The sequence below is a fragment of the Saccostrea echinata genome, unplaced genomic scaffold (genome assembly GCF_033153115.1).
Source record: "Saccostrea echinata isolate AGI-Se365-2 ecotype Australia unplaced genomic scaffold, CSIRO_AGI_Sech_v1 ptg000046l, whole genome shotgun sequence".
Lineage (NCBI taxonomy): Eukaryota > Metazoa > Mollusca > Bivalvia > Ostreida > Ostreidae > Saccostrea > Saccostrea echinata.
In genome coordinates this window covers 11059408-11074637 of record NW_026889795.1, presented here as the reverse complement: position 1 = coordinate 11074637, position 15230 = coordinate 11059408, and positions in this window count along the sequence as shown.

Below are 15230 nucleotides of genomic sequence, written 5' to 3'. Positions count from 1 at the left end.
ACACAATATTTTTATCATTCGTATGCAGATTTATCAAAAATTAAAAGAAAAAGATTTTTACAGTAATAACATAAATAGGCATTACACTGTACTAAGAAAATTAAACCTAACAGTTCAACATACAGCAGTTTTTTAAGCATGTATATTTTGTTTAATTTGATTACTACATATAGTAACAGTATTTAAATATTTCGAAGAACGGTGTACAAATTTAGTCACAATAGTTTGTCCCTAAAGTAGACAAACGTAATATTGCATTTGTGTATTAGTTGTATTTATACATTAAACAACTCATGTGTGTAAATGATAGTGTCTTGTGTCTTAACTACGACGTGTTAATTAGCTATAAATTTGATAATGAGTGTATTGTGTGTCTGTATTAACCCTAACAAGAAAAATACTATAGTAAACTATAGTTAAATATAGTTTACTATAGTTAACTATAGTATCAAGTAAAAAACTTGGGAACTTTGATTAACTATACTAAAAACTTTTGAACTTTGACTTACTATAGTAAAAACTTTAGAACTTTGATTAACTATGGTGGAAACTTTGGAACTTTGATTTACTATAGTAAAAACTTTGGAACTTTGATTTACTATAGTAAAAACTTTTGAACTTTGATTTACTATAGTAAAAACTTTAGAACTTTTATTAACTATAGTGGAAACTTTGGAACTTTGATTTACTATAATAAAAACTTTGGAAGGTTGATTAACTATAGTAAAAACTTTGGATCTATGATTAACTATAGTGAAAACTTTGGAACTTTGGTTAAATAAAGTAAAAACTTTGAAACTTTGATTTACTATAGTACAAACTTTGGAATTTTGATTTACTATAGTAAAAAACTTTGATACTTTGATTTACTGTAGAAAAACCCATGGAATTATGTTTTTGATTCTCATTCTTGACATTTTATGATATTAATGTTCAAAAAAGATTCAGAGAACATTTTATAAACCCGATCCCTCCTCTTAAAGAATGTACAAGAAATTAATTTTAATGTAAGGCTGTCTGTTGCGCCATAGATATACAACATTTTAATGTATTTTATTTAATGCAGATGTAGTTTGTCTTTTTTTATGGAAAAAGGACAATAATTAACTATAAAATAAAATTCGCGTAATTTAGAACTAAAATACCTTCTCCATCAACTTCAGCAAAAGTGTTTTTTTTATTTATAAATGTAAATATTGCTTTTAAATGAACTAATTTGTAAGTTTAAATTTAGATTTACAAAAACCCAAGCTCCCATCCAAACCCAACTCCAACCCTCTTAAAAACGGAAAAATAAGCAAAAAAATTATTTAAATACTTTAATAAGTTGATAAACTATTGTAAATACGTTGTGATAGTATAGTGATACTTTGAAACTTTGATTAACTATAGTAAAAACTTTGGAACTTTAATTTACTATAGTGAAAACTTTGGAACTTTGATTCACTGTAGTAAAAACTTTGGAACTTAGATTTACAATAGTAAAATTTGGTTAACTATAGTAAAAACTTTGGAACTTTGAATTACTCTAGTAAAAACTTTGGAACTTTAATTTACTATTAAAAAAACTTTGGAACTTTTATTTACTATAGCTAATTAAAGTAAACTATAGCTTATTATAGTTTTTATTGTATTTTCTGTAAGGAGAGCCACAAGAGCCTTTAAGTAAAAATTTTATACTTTTGAGTTAGAACTGGTCCCATCCTCAAATAATTTAAAGTCGTTGTATAGTAGTGAGGACACACCATGCTTTAAGTTTGCCCTCCAATCATAATGTGTAGTAAAATTTACTCATGGGCCGTAGCCTGTGGCTTGGTCAGCGGCTGGAACAAGACGTATTAGGACGAACAACAACGGGTTTTATATATTTGCTCATGCCAATATAATTAATTATGTTAATTATCTGGACAAGGATTGTGGGTCACATTTAATCCTATAAAGCTAGAGAAATTCGCTAAACTATCTGTGATAATGATACTTTTATGGCGTCAAGCAAAACTCAAATACCATACCAGGAAGCATCTTTTCTGAAATTTCTAAGTATATTATATACCATGCCCAAAATAACTCGTGATTGTAGGTGTAGTCACTAAACTATACGCTCAATCACTGACAATTAGAAAAAAAACTAGAAACTCATTGCGAGCAATGAGAGGTCTTCCGTCCGATTCGGAAAATAAAAACGAAAATTCAAGCTGAAAAGGTGATAAAAGAAATTCAGACAATCTGGAGATTTAAACCTTTTCGTCAGCGTGAAAATCCAACGTGCTAACCATTAACCATTCACTTTTGTACATCACTTCCTGTCACGACCAGAATATTGCCGAGCAATATTGTGAGAACATTGATCCTTATTGTAGTTTCCTTCAACAAGACGCTCGGCTGTTTCCGTAATTAACCCCGACCTTCCAATCGGTAATCCTCAGCTGACTCCGCTACCTCCATACAAACCTCGGATGTGATTGGTGGAGGAATGTGTATCAAATCAATTACATTTCTCCGCCAAAAACTGCCTTGTAACTCATTTCATATTTCGCTCTGCTTAAAGTTTTTCAAAAAGTTTTTTTCTTCTCTTGTCTAATTCTATCTTTTATATTTGTTTTGATTACAACATCATGTAAGTAGTCTATGAATGCAAAAACATAGTGTTGGGCATGCCACAAAATAGCTCAGATTTCAAAGGTATACATTTGGAGGAATTTCAAAGAAGATCACATGACTGTATCAACAACATGGTAGAACACCGTTGACGTCCGAGGTTAGTGTGCGAGATACGAGCCACCCGAGGAGCTCCGAGTGCCGATCTGCTCGTCGGAGTGTACAGTGACAGCCGCCATTTTGAAGCCGCTTCAAATTTTAAAATGCGAATATTTAGAGTTTGAATTCATCTATTTGAAAACAAATTATATGTTAAGCATTTTCAGAAGGGTCTATATTCACACTACTACTATCAAAAAAAATATTGAAAATCAAAAAAGTTTAAAAATTCAATTTTTTAAATTTGCATCCGGTAACGACCGGAGGTACTGACGACGAACGAAAGGTCACGTCCCGGCTAGGATTTATCACGACCTATAATCCCTGAAAGTTTCACATTAATATCTTTTACCGTTCTTGAGATTATCCGCGGATAAAATGTCATTTTAAATTCAGAAAATGGTCCGTAACTTGGCACCGAAAGTGAATCTCCATATTTTCTCTCAGATAGATCAAGTTCATGTTACGACACATCTTTCCGGAAAATTTCATGTAAATCCATCCAATAGACTTTGAGAAATCGCGTGCACAAAATTAAAAAGTCAACAAAATAATAAAAATAATAATAATAACTAGAAACTCATTGCGAGCAATGAGAGGTCTTCCGTCCGATTCGGAAAATAAAAACGAAAATTCAAGCTGAAAAAGTGATAAAAGAAATTCAGACACTGGAAATTATCCCTGGTCATCAGCGTGAAAATCCAATGTGCTAACCATTAACCATTCACTTTTTGCATCACTTTCTGTCACGACCGGAAGTAATGGCGATACAAGATTTTCTCGCGATTCAAACAAACTGATAACTGACTATCAGTCCTGAAAGTTTTAGACTTCAGTTGGTTACTGTTGCCGAGCAATATTGTTAGAGAAAATTCTAATTTTGAGGACAGGTAAACGCGCGACCGGAACTGAATTTTAAAAAAATCTCTGACTTTTCTCTAGACATTTGCAGTACATGTATCTACAACATACACAATATCATTTCAAGTACTTTATCGATAAGCAATATTTATGAGAAAGTTAAATATAAAAATAACGTTGTTTATCTCATAAAACCGGAAGTTGACGTTTTTTGGAATCTAACATATTTCAAAAGAGCAAAAGAGATGCAATAAAGTGATGCAAGTTTTAATTTAAAAAAGAAAAAATTAAATATTTGATTTTTTAATCACTTCCTGTGACAAGCGGAATTGATGACTGTCGCGTTTAACCCAAATGGTTTCACCTACTCCTCAAGGTCTATTACTCATAAAAATTTGGTGTTTTAATCTTTTACCTGTTTTGAGATCTCGCTCAGAGAACTTCTCATTTTGAGGACAGGAAAACACGCGACCGGAAGAAAGATATTTAAGGTTACTCTAGCCATTTGCACTCTGAATATCATTTTTAAAATTCATTTCGAATACTTTATCTATTAAGAATATTTATGGGAAAGTAAAATATTCAAATTATGTGGTTTTTCTCTTATAACCGGAAGTTGTCTTTTTTGTTTCCGGTGGGACCAACATCGTGAATCTGCGAAAAAAGATGCAATAAAGTGATGCAATTTTTAATTAAAAAAGTTGAAATTTTCGATTTCTTTGATCACTTCTGGTGACGACCGGAAGAGACGGCTGACGCTCTGAACCCAAATGGTTTTGTCTACATCTTAAGGGCTGTTGCTCATAAAAGTTTGGTGTCTTAATCTCTTACCATTTCAGATCTTACTCAGACAACTTCTCATTTTGAGGACAGAAAAACACGCGACCGGAAGTGAATTTTACAAAGATATTTGACGTTACTCTAGACATTTGCAGTCTGAATAACATATTTAAAATTCATTTTAAATACTTCAGCTACAAAAGATATTAATGGCAAAGAAAAATACTCAAATTATGTCGTTTTTCTCTTGTAACAAGAAGTTGTCGTTTTTGTTTCCGGTGGGACCAACATATTTCGAAACTACAAAAGAGATGCAATAATGTGGTATAAGAATTAATTTAGAAAAGGAAAGTTGAAATTTTACTATTTCTTTAATCTCTTCCGTAAGCGACCGGATGTGCCGACGACGAACGAAATGTAGCGACCCGGCTTGTACCCATCACGATCTATAATCCCTGAAAGTTTCATATTGATATCATTTACCGTTCCTGAGATTATCCGCGGACAAAATGTCAATTTAAATTCAAAAAATGGTCTGTAACTTGGCACCGGAAGTGAATTTCCAAATTTTCTCTCAGATAGGTCAAGTTCATGTTACGACACATCTTTCCTGAAAATTTCATGTAAATTCATCCAATAATCTTTGAGAAATCGCGTGCACAAAATTAGAAAGTCAAAAAAAAAATAATAATAATAATAATAATGATAACTAGAAACTCATTGCGAGCAATGAGAGGTCTTCCGTCCGATTCTGAAAATAAAAACGAAAATTCAAGCTTAAAAAGTGATAAAAGAAATTCAGACATCCTGGAGATTTAACCCTGGTCGTCAGCGTGAAAATCCAACGTGCAAACCATTAACCATTCACTTTTTGCATCACTTCCTGTCACGATCGGAAGTAACGGCGATACAAGATTTTCTCACGATTCAAATAAACTGATGATTGACTATCAGTCCTGAAAGTTTGAGACTTCAGTCCTTTATTGTTTCCGAGCAATATTGTTAGAATTTCTAATTTTGAGGACAGGTAAACACGCAACCGGAAGTGAATTTTATAAAAATCTCTGACTTTTCTCTAGACAATTGCAGTATCTACAACATACATAAAATTATTTCAAGTACTTTATCGATAAGCAATATTTATGAGAATGTTAAATATAAAAATAACGTAGTTTATCTCCTAAAACCGGAAGTTGACGTTTTTATTTCCGGTGGGACCAACAACTTTTGAATCTGCGAAAAAGATGCAATAAAGTGATGCAATTTTTAATTAAAAAAAGAAAAGTTGAAATTTTCCATTTCTTTGATCACTTCCTGATACGACCGGAAGTGACGGCTGACGCTGTGAACCAAAATGGTTTTGCCTACATCTTAAGGTCTGTTGCTCATATAAGTTTGGTGTCTTAATCTCTCACCGTTTCCGAGATCTTGCTCAGACAAGTTCTTATTTTGCGGACAGTAAAACACGCGACCGGAAGTGAATTTTACCAAAATATTTGACGTTACTCTAGACATTTGCAGTCTGAATAACATATTTAAAATTCATTCAAAATACTTTATCTACAAAGATATTAATGGGAAAGAAAAATACACAAATTATGTAGTTTTTCTCTTATAACTGGAAGTTGTCGTTTTTATTTCCGGTGGGACCAACATCTTTCGAATCTGCGAAAAAGATGCAATAAAGTGCTGCAATTTTTAATTAAATGAAGAAAAGTTGAAATTTTCCATTTCTTTGATCACTTCCTGTTACGACCGGAAGTGACGGCTGACGCTGTGAACCCAAATGGTTTTGCCTACATCTTAAGGTCTGTTGCACATATAAGTTTGGTGTCTTAATCTCTTACCATTTCCGAGATCTTACTCAGACAACTTCTCATTTTGAGGACAGGAAAACACGCGACCGGAAGTGAATTTTACAAAGATATTTGACCTTAATCTAGATATTTGCAGTCTGAATAACATATTTAAAATTCATTTCAAATACTTTATCTACAAAGGATATTAATGGGAAAGAAAAATACTCAAATTAAGTAGTTTTTCTCTTATAACCCGGTGGGACCAACATATTTCGAAACTACAAAAGAGATGCAATAATGTGATGTAAGTATTGATTCAAAAAAAGAAAGTTGAAATTTTACGATTTCTCTGATCACTTCCGTAAACGACCGGAAGTGCCGACGACGAATGAAAAGGCGATTCTGCAAATTTAGAAGTCACGTTCTATGCTCTCCAAGAAGTCTTCAGTTCATATCTTTAGCCATTCTTGAAAAAATGGGGCGACAAAATTTCATTTTAAAATCAGGAAATTGCCCGTAACTTGGAACCAAAATGGAATTTTCCAAATTTTCCTTGTGAGGAACAAAGTTCATACAATGACTGATTTTTCTTGAAAGTTTCATTGAAAACGACTGAATACTTTTTGAGAAATCGCGTGCACAAAATTTTGTCAAAAAAAGAATAATAATAACTAGAAACTCATTGCGAGCAATGAGAGGTCTTCCGTCCTATTCTGGAAAATAAAAACTCAAGCTGAAAAGTGATAAAAGAAATTCAGACACTCTGGAGATTTAACCCTGGTCGTCAGCCTGAAAATCCAACGTGCTAACCATTAACTATTCACTTTTTGGCATCACTTTCTTTCACAATCGGAAGTAACGGCGATACAAGATTTTGTCACGATTCAAATAAACTGATGACTGACTATCAGTCCTGAAAGCTTTAGACTTCAGTCGTTTACTGTTGCCGAACAATAGACCGGAAGTTGACGATTAATTCCGGTGGAATCTAACATATTTTAAAACAGCGAAAGAGATGCAATAAAGTGATGCAAGTTTTGGTTTAAAAAAAAAGAAGAGAAAAATAATATGAGCGCATCCTCTGATCTAAAAAAATAAAACAGGTTTTGTAATCCTCAGAAATAGTTCTATCATTTAATAGTTGCATATTTAAGATCAGAGGTTACGTCCTATATTAAATATCGAAAAATAGCTTTGAAATTGGCTGATTTGTAGAAATTTTCAGGATACGAGGAAAATGACGCATTTCATGACGTCTTAATGCATAGACTAGCCAGAAAATTACGTCATTTTTGATAGATACGCAGTCATCAAAGGTCTAAATGATATTTAATGCATCGTCAACTAAAACCAAGCAGTTTCAGTTTTTCTGAAATTCAGAGGGCCAAAAAAGGCCCTAAGTGAACCTTGTTCTTTAATATTGAAACCACTACACTAGCGCAATGTACCAGCCATCATCGATGTTTACCTTGCACTCATTCCCTGAAGTAACGAGTGTCAGGCAGATTATTATTTTTTTTTCTTATAGTGCGGAATTATAGGATGAAAACTAGCCAGCTAAATTTTGTGCAAGTGCTAGTAGATTTACATCGGATTTGTTACTTGAGTTTTAACAATAACTGATAGCAGAGAAAACAATCTCTTACTGACAAAAACTAAAGAAAACTATTGTGTTTACTTCCTTTATTCTTTATGCATTCAGCTTTCTATTCTATGCAATTCCAAATACAGACATGTCCGTGTAATCTTTTTCTGTACTTCTACACTACTGCATCAGACCATTTGTGAAAGGCGGGTCAAGATACATTATTTCGCGCCAAACGTCACGAGTAAATCTTCGCACCTTTTCTTTGAAATGTGTCTTCAATTGAATAAATGTACGTGATAACTTCAAGGAATTTTTTTTTTAAAAATATGTTGATATAGCCTGATATTCGAGCCCAAGAATGTTTATTTATCACAATGTACATATAACATATCGTATACGGGCAAGTGACATAAAGGCAGCGCTAAGTTTTCTTACACATTTTATATTCCTCTTTACCCCCAAAGTGGACTATTCCAATTAGTAACACATTAATGAAAAGTCCTGAATGTTTTGCAACAAAACACCATATGACGCTCCAGGAATCTGATACCTATTATGTTCGGTAACTTACATCTATAAAGGAATATAACCCTACTAAAATCAAAAAAAAAATATTGAAAAACGTAAAAGTTGAAAAAATTGACTTTTTTAATTCGCTTCCGGTAGCGACCGGAAGTACTCACGACGCACGAAAAGGCAAACCCGCATATTTAGAAGTCATGTTCAATGCTCTCCAACAATTCTCCAATTCATATCTTTTGCCGTTCTTTAGATCTCGCGCGGATAAAATTTCATTTCAAAATCAGAAAATGTCCATAACTTGGAATCGGAAACGAATTTTTCCAAAATTCTTTCAAATGTAACAATGGCATTTTATAGCGCATTATCCCTAAAAGTTTGATGGAAAATCACTGAATAGGTCTCGAGATATTGCGTGCACAAGATTTGTCTAAAAAAAAAATTTCTAAATATATTCTGGTAGACAATTTTAAAAACAAATTATATGTTAAGCATTAGAATAAGAGTCTCTATTAACCCTATTAAAATCAAAGAAAAATATTGAAAAACGTAAAAGTTGAAAAAATTGACTTTTTAAATTCGCTTCCGGTAGCGACCAGAAGTACTCACGACGCACGAAAAGGCAAACCCGCATATCTAAAAGTCATGTTCTATGCTCTCCAACAAGTCTCCAGTTCATAACTTTAGCCGTTCTTTAGATCTCGCGCGGATAAAAATTCATTTCAAAATCAGAAAATGTCCATAACTTGGAATCGGAAACGAATTTTTCCAAAATTCTTTCAAATGTAACAATGGCATTTTAAAGCGCATTATCCCTGAAAGATTGATGAAAAACCACTGAATAGTTCTCGAGATATTGCGTGCACAAAAATTGTCTAAAAATAATAATAATAATAATAATAATAATAATAATAAGAAACAGTAGAATCACTATAAGGTCTTCCGTGAAAACGGAAGACCTTAATAAGAAACAGTAGAATCACTATAAGGTCTTCCGTGAAGACGGAAGACCTTAATAAGAAACAGTAGAATCACTATAGGTCTTCCGTTGAAAACGGAAGACCTAAAAAACTTTAAATTAGGAACACATTTTTCTTTGGAGGATTGCAATCAGTGGCTGTTGAAACAAACTAAATTTTCATCTTTAACGTTAGTAAACCCGAAAAGCCAAAGATACATGTAAGTAAAGATAGAAATAAAATAGAAAGTGTGGACAAAATAATGAATGAATATAGTTTGTTTTGAAATGCATTCAAGTTGGGTTTTATTAAAGTGCGAAACACACAAATATGAATGAATGAAGATATAGTGTATTCAATGCATTCGTAAAAATGAATAAGGTGACTATTTAAAAGACGGAAATAATTTAAGAATCCTCTACTTCTTTTTTCTTGAGGAGTGCACCTCATGTGTTAAAAAGCAACCAATCATCATGCTTTAAAACATCTCTTTGATTATAAAGCTAGCACATGTTCATTTAACAACTACTTCTTTTTATTTGGATAACGTCAATTTCTACGGACATCTAAGAATCGAGACATCTATGTGTCTCATCCTGCAGTGATTACCAATATGTATGACTACAAAGCCAAACATCAAACTATTATTCTGAAATGTTTTTCATGGTTTAGATTATCCTAATATGTAAGTATTCTTTATTGATAGGTTGTTTGAAAAGAAAGCTAGGTGTACAGGTCATTTGAAATTTATTGCATTTAGCTACATTGAGTATCTAAACAATCAAGTAGACAAAGTAATCAGAGAGACGTTATAGAGAAGTGAGAGCTTTAGTGAAGAAGTAAATTATGATTTAAAATGGTAACTATGTATGTGCTATTATTTTTTTTTCAGGTTTCATTTACCGCATCATGCAAGGTGTCATATCGACCATAGCATCTATTTGTTTTCCAAAACGTAGGCTAAGAGGGAAAACACACTTGAAAATGCAGGGTCTTCTTTGAACCCCAAATTTAGTCCAAAATAAAAGTGTATTTCTTATGACAGAATAAATTGTACTTGCTGAGTGGTTATAATATGATAAGCAAAAGGCATATGCTCAAATTTTATGCATCATCACAATCTTGAATGACAGATCCCTTTTCAGCTCACCTGAGTTAAAAATTAAATGAGCTTCTGTCGTCGATGAGTGTCTGGCATCCGTCTGTCGTCCGTAAGCATTTTACATTTTCGACTTCTTCTCAAGAACCACTTGACCAATTTAACCAAACTTGCCACTAAGCGTCTTTCGGTGAAGTGGATTTAATATTTTTTCAGGAAATGCCACACTGTCTTTCAAGGGAAGATAATCAATAATTCGTGGAAAATTCTATGGCATCTTAGAAAAGATAATATCAACCACCAAAACCACCAAATCAGTACAGATATCTCTAGCAGAATCATTATATACAACAATAAATCCACATAGACACCACTGACACTACCGTCAATATCTGAAACCACATCAGCTCCACTGATACCACAACAAATATCACCACCCAAACAACAAAAATCATTATCTACACAGCGAAAGTTAGGAAGACACCAATGATTACACAACAAAATCCATATTCCTACCACAGAAACTTTACAGACACCACTGATACCACAGACAATATTAAAATTCGCACCTCAGACACAACACAGACACCACTTATCCAATCAGCAATATTACATTCACACCACACAGACCCCACTTATACCAACAACAACATCACTTTTAATAGCATCACCAATATCACTACCAACACCACCAAGGCTGCAGAAACTCTAATTATACCACGACTCACATCACTACCTATGCCATTAAGATCACCTCTAATACCAACATCATTAAAAATCTCATTTACTTGAACATTTGCTGAACTGGTCTAATATGGAACTTTTCTGCAAAAAACGAGAATATTATCAAATATGTAACAGAACAGAATTTTCCACATACATAAAAAAGAATTACAAATACAGGTATTCAGTTTGATATTTTTGATTGAAGTGCATGGGTTATACCTCTTTCCCATACTACTTTAAACAAATAACAGCCATTTTTATCTCTTATAGGTAAAAACAATAGGAACCATTAAAATCACGTGATAAAGAAAAGGAGACAATAAGTGGTTTCATTTTATATAGATAAATAATATATTGACTCCACATAATATAATGATAAATACTACATGAACTTAATTAATTTTGAAGCTTACATGTACAAAATGTAATTATGGTGATAACAAAGACTTACATATGTGACTTTTTGAAGGTATCTATTTTCGAAGCAAAAATTATTGGAGTTGTTAATTCATGTTGAGAGGATTTCCAGAATGTGGTGGATAGAACTTTATCTAGAGGAAGAAATCATCATTAGACATGTTTTTAACGCTTTTCTTTCATTAATTTAACGAAGATTTGAATAAAAATGATAAAGTTATAAAAAACAATACTTTAAACCAAAGAAAATAATTCTTAGTTTTTCGGGTCACAATCGGGAAAAAAATGTGACTGGCAGGTATTTTATACCCTGTTATGATTATACCTGGATCATATAGTGTTTATCATGTCTGTCTTTAGTCCTTTTCATCTAGCTGTCCTCCCGTCTTTTTGTCTTCCGCAAACTTTGTTTAGCTGATGTCCAAAGAAACATCATGCAATTAAGCAATATAGATTGAATGTAACCATTCATTTTTTCTTATTAAACACTTCCTTAAGAATTAAATAGACTATATATAAATGAATATGCATTTAGCTACTGAGAGAAAGGTTCAAGTGGACATTTCTGATCACCGTTGTCCGACTTCCGTCTGCCTGTCGTTTGTTTGTTTGTTGTTTAACATCCCTCTTGAGAATTTTTCACTCATATTGAGACGCCACCACTTGCCAGTGGAGAACTTCAAATTTTGACCTATGCTCGTCTCTCAAGGCCATTGACCAGTGAGGGATCTTTTTCGTGCCAGCATCTACTGCGAAATGGGGCCTTGGTTTATACAGTCTCATCCGAAGGTCCGGTCTACATGTCTCACAGTCTCACGGTGGGATTCGAACACGCGACGTAAGGATCAACTCCTTACTCCGCGACTCTAAAGCAGACGCTCTACCACTGCGCCACTCTGCCTGACGCATGTCGTATTAAACTTTTCATACTTTTCGATATCTTTTCAAGAACCACTCACCCAATTTTAACTTAACTTGCTACAAAGCACCCATGGGTGAAGGGGATTCAAGTTTGTTCAGTTGAAAGGGCCACACCCTCTTCAAGGGGAAATAATTCAGAATTAGTAAAAATTTACATACATCTTTTAAAAATCTTCTCAGGACCGGAAAAGATGAAACTTTCGTGGAGACTTTATAACTAACAGCGTGTAATTTCAAATATGTTCAAATAATAACTCTTGGAGATTGGACAGAAACACAGTAAATTTTACATAAGAATATGTATTGAAAATCTTCTCAAGAAGAACAAAGCCATTTAGTTATAGTGGGGAAAACATCTTCTTAAGCCATATCTAGATTGATAAATATCAGTTATTCTCAGTTAATGTAGATTCAGCTTGTTCAAATCAATTTTATGTGGGTGTGGTAGTGGGTGTGAGAGGGGAGGTAGGTAGACTGCACACGTATATAAACATTTACAAAGAACTGCAAACGAAAGTATCGTTCTGCCGCCTATCTCTAACCCAACTTTCAAAAGTTAATATATTTGAATGATTTTTCATTTTCATGTAGATATTTATATGGATTTTTACAAAACATAGTTTTTGTGAGAACAAAAAGAGATAATTTTTGTAAAACTTGTGATTTTTGCTATGGAAATCAATAAAAAAATGAAAATATTTTTAAGTCACCTTTCCCCCCTAAAACAAAAATTTCATTTCTACAGGTATTACAAATATTATTTATCAACTTCATGCCACGCCTTTAGTTTTTTCACGGAGGGAACATAGGTTTACAGACAAAAACCAACAAAAGGCTCTTTTTTCAACATATTTCAAAGGTGTTTACAACTAAAACACTGTATTTTATCAATCATATATGTTTAATTTCAAATGCGTTAAACATTAGAAAAGATTAAAGGAACACTATCCATATCCAATATATTTTAACGTTCCAATAAAAGACATCGTCTATCACCCCTATCAGAAGAGTTAATTATGAGTAATTAATTGTTTTACACTTGTATTAAAATTTTCATTAAATTATCATTGAACTCCTCTTTGCATTTAACAAAGATTTTATGGCCATATTGCGTTGTATTTGATTAATTGGGTGTAAAATGTAGCTGGGATTGAGAATAACTTGCATAGTTCCTTACATTGTTTGTAGATTTTTATGAGATACCTTCACTTTGTCACTGAATTATGAAATGATTTCAGCTTTTCTCGAGCCAAAGAATTCAGGTGAGTGATGTGGCCCATGGGTCTCTTGTTTTATTGATATTGTTTTATTTATTGTTCAACCAAGCCTCTATCTTTACTCCTCACTAAGATATTAACAGTGGTACCCAGTTGCAATGTATAGTGATAAAATTGTTCATAAAAGATATTTTTTGTTGTAGAAAGTGTAAAAATGGTTATATTTTCATCTTTATCAAGAAAAGTTAAGTTTTTGTGCATGTTTTCATGTTATTTATGTTGTTTGTTTGTTTATTCCATTGTTAATTGTTTATTTGTCGATGTTTTAATTGGGAAAGGCCTTCTATGTTAGTAGTGAAGGAGAAACTTCAAGAGTACTGTGCAACAATATATTTGAGAAGTGGTGTAAATCAGATGTGAATACTTAAAAATTCTAAGGAACTTTTGGAAAATTTGAAATCACAAGATTTTACCAAAATCAACAGCTTAAAAACTTACGACTTTTCAACTTTGTACACAACCATTCCCCACGATCAATTAAAGTCCAGGCTTTTTCATATCATTGACAGCTGCTTTTTCAATAAAAATGGAACTCGTAAATATACTTACCTTGTCATTGGTCATTTGCAAAATTATTTTGTCAAAAAACATTCTGATTGTTCACATAAGTACTCTGAAGTTGACATTAAAAGGATGCTTGAGTTTCTGATTGACAATATCTATGTGGTTTTTGAAGACCAGGTCTTCCAACAATCTATTGGAATTCCCATGGGTACCAATTGCGCCCCGTTATTAGCAGACCTTTTTTGTATTCATATGAAGCAGAATTTGTCCAAAATCTTGTACGTGAAAAGAAGAAAACACTTGCTGTGGCCTTCAACTCGACATTTAGATATATCGACAACGTATTGTCAATTAACAATGGCTATTTCCATTCTCATGTCGATACGATATATCCTTGTGAACTTGAGATAAAAGATACCACAGAGTCTGACACATCTGTTTCATATTTGGATATTTTACTTGAAAAAGACGTTAATGGTAATCTAACAACCAAGCTTTATGATAAACGTGATGACTTTAACTTTTCAATCGTCATCTTCCCTTACTTATGCAGCAATATACCTTCATCACCTGCATACGGGGTATATATCTCTCAGTTGATTCGATACGCAAGAGCATGCTCTACATATGTACAATTTCTAAAACGAGGTAAATTATTGACAAATAAGTTGATGAAACAAGAATATCAGCTGTCTCGTTTAAAGTCATCATTTCGTAAGTTCTATGGTCGATACAATGACCTTGTCAGCAAATACAATTTATCATTGAATCAAATGCTGACTGACGTTTTTCACACTAATTGTTAGGCCATTATTTACACACTGAATTGTCGATGGATTTTTCCGTGATTTCCCGATCCTGACAAGGAGCACACGGCGGGTGTGACCGGTCGGCAGGGGATGCTCACTCCTCCATGGCACCTGATCCCACCTCTGATGTTTGGAGGTCCGTGTTTGCTCTGCTCCAATTTTGTATTGATTAATGGACTTTTGGGCTTGAATACTGTTCGTTATCTCCATATAT